The following is a 2,538-nucleotide window of genomic DNA, read 5'->3' as shown; positions in this document are numbered from 1 at the left end:
CTTGACACTAATAGACTCAACTGGCTGAAGCGCTTTCAAAAATTGGCATCCCGAAGCGCCGCGCATCAGAGTTAATGTATTATTACAAGACAACTATTTATTTAACTTTTTTTTATTTTAGCAGGTAGGGCCCGCACTGAGCTAAGAAACTATTTTTCAGAAGTGATCCGGCTATCAAAAATGATAGCTCAACGAAAGTGGCTTCATCATCATCGTGTGGAAATGTAAAACCCTCTAAACGTGTGGCGACGTTGAATCAAACGTGGAGGGGGGGAAACCAGAGGGCGACCACGGGGAGAGAGAGAGACACGCAAACTCCAAATACACAGCAGCAGGCGTCAAGGTCGGGATCGAACCCACGACCTCCTGCATACCAGGCGAGGTAGTGAACATCTCCTAGCCACCGTGATGATGTTGAGAGAGAGAGAAAACGCAAACTCCAAACATACAGACAGCAGGCGTCAGGGTCGGGATCGAATCCAAGAACCTCCTGTATACCAAGCGAGGTAGTTAACATCTCCTAGCCACCGTGACGTTTCACAGCGACACGTCACGCTGCTGTTGTTGTTGTTGTTGCTGTTGTTGTTGTTGCTGTTGTTGTTGTTGGCCGCGAGCGGGAATCGACCCTCGGATCGCCGGGTTCGCAGCGCGGCGGAGCGCTGGTGGTGGTGGTGGGGGTGGTGGTGGTGGTGGTGGGGGGTGGTGGTGGTGGGGGGGGGTGGTGGTGGTGGTGGTGGGGGTGGTGGGGGGTGGTGGTGGTGGTGGGTGGTGGTGGTGGGGGTGGTGGGGGTGGTGGTGGGGGTGGTGGGTGGTGGTGGTGTGGGTGGTGGTGGGGGGTGTGGTGGTGGGTGGTGGTGGTGGTGGTGGGGGTGGTGGTGGGGGTGGTGGTGGGGGTGGTGGTGGTGGTGGTGGTGGGGGTGGTGGTGGTGGTGGGGGTGGTGGGGGTGGTGGTGGTGGGGGGTGGTGGTGGGGGTGGTGGGTGGTGGTGGGGGGGTGGTGGTGGGGGTGGTGGTGGTGGTGGGGGTGGTGGTGGTGGTGGTGGTGGGGGTGGTGGTGGTGGGGGTGGTGGTGGTGGTGGTGGGGGGGTGGTGGTGGGGGTGGTGGTGGGGGTGGTGGTGGTGGTGGGGGTGGTGGTGGTGGGGGGGGTGGTGGTGGTGGTGGTGGGGGTGGTGGTGGTGGGGGTGGTGATGGTGGTGGTGGTGGGGGTGGTGGTGGTGGGGGTAGTGGGGGTGGTGGTGGGGGTGGTGGGGGTGGTGGTGGGGGTGGTGGTGGGGGTGGTGGTGGTGGTGGTGGTGGTGGTGGTGGTGGTGGTGGGGGGTGGTGGTGGGGGTAGTAGGGGTGGTGGTGGTGGTGGTGGTGGTGGTGGTGGTGGGGAGGTGGTGGTGGGGGTAGTAGGGGGTGGTGGTGGTGGTGGTGGTGGTGGTGGTGGTGGTGGTGGTGGGGGTGGTGGTGGTGGTGGTGGGGGTGGTGGGGTGTGGTGGTGGGGGGTGGTGGTGGGGGTGTGGGGGTGGTGGTGGTGGTGGTGGTGGTGGTGGTGGGGTGGTGGTGGTGTGGTGGTGGGTGGTGGTGGTGGTGGTGGTGGTGGTGGTGGTGGTGGTGGTGGGGGTGGTGGTGGTGGGTGGTGGTGGGGTGGTGGTGGTGGGGGTGGTGGTGGTGGTGGGGGTGGTGGTGGTGGTGGGGTGGTGGTGGTTGGGGGGTGGTGGTGGGGGTTGAGTGGGGGTGGTGGTGGGGGTGGTGGTGGTGGGGGGTGGTGGTGGGTGGGGTGGTGGTGGGGGTGGTGGTGGTGGGGTGGTGGTGGGGTGGTGGGGGGGGGTGGGTGGTGGGGGTGGTGGTGGGGGTAGTGGGGGTGGTGGTGGTGGTGGTGGTGGGTGGGGGGGTGGTGGTGGGGGTGGTGGTGGGGTGTAGTGGGGGTGGTGGTGGGGGTGGTGGTGGTGGTGGTGGGGGGTGGTGGCGGGGGGTGGTGGTGGTGGTGGTGGTGGTGGGGGGTGGGGGTGGTGGTGGGGGTGGTGGTGGGGGTGGTGGTGGTGGTGGTGGTGGGGGGGGTGGTGGTGGTGGTGGGGGGAAGTATCACCGCCCCCCCCTCCCGAGTCGATCGATGGGACGTGCCAAGACAGAGGTTGTGGGTGGGGGGGGGTCCCTTCGCTCCGAAAAAGCCGAGATCCACAACGCGCAGCTGCAGCAGCAGCAGCAGCATCAACATCAGCAGCAACAGCAGCAGCATCAACAACAGCAGCAGCAGCAGCAGCATCAGCATCAACATCAGCAGCAGCAGCAGCATCAGCAGCAGCAGCATCAACAGCATCATCAACAGCAGCATCAGCATCAACATCAGCAGCAGCAGCAGCATCAACAACAGCAGCATCAGCATCAACAGCATCATCAACAGCAGCATCAGCATCAACAGCAGCAGCATCAGCAGCATCAGCATCAACATCAGCAGCATCAACATCAGCAGCAGCATCAGCATCACTCCCCTCCAACGCGGTTTTGAGGCACAAACCGCAGTGGTTTGTTGTTGTTGTTGTGTTGTTGTTGTTG

This window comes from Lampetra fluviatilis, chromosome 63 (genome assembly GCF_964198595.1).
Source record: "Lampetra fluviatilis chromosome 63, kcLamFluv1.1, whole genome shotgun sequence".
NCBI lineage: Eukaryota > Metazoa > Chordata > Hyperoartia > Petromyzontiformes > Petromyzontidae > Lampetra > Lampetra fluviatilis.
The sequence above is the reverse complement of the archived record's forward strand: the minus strand, read 5'-3'. Positions refer to the sequence as shown.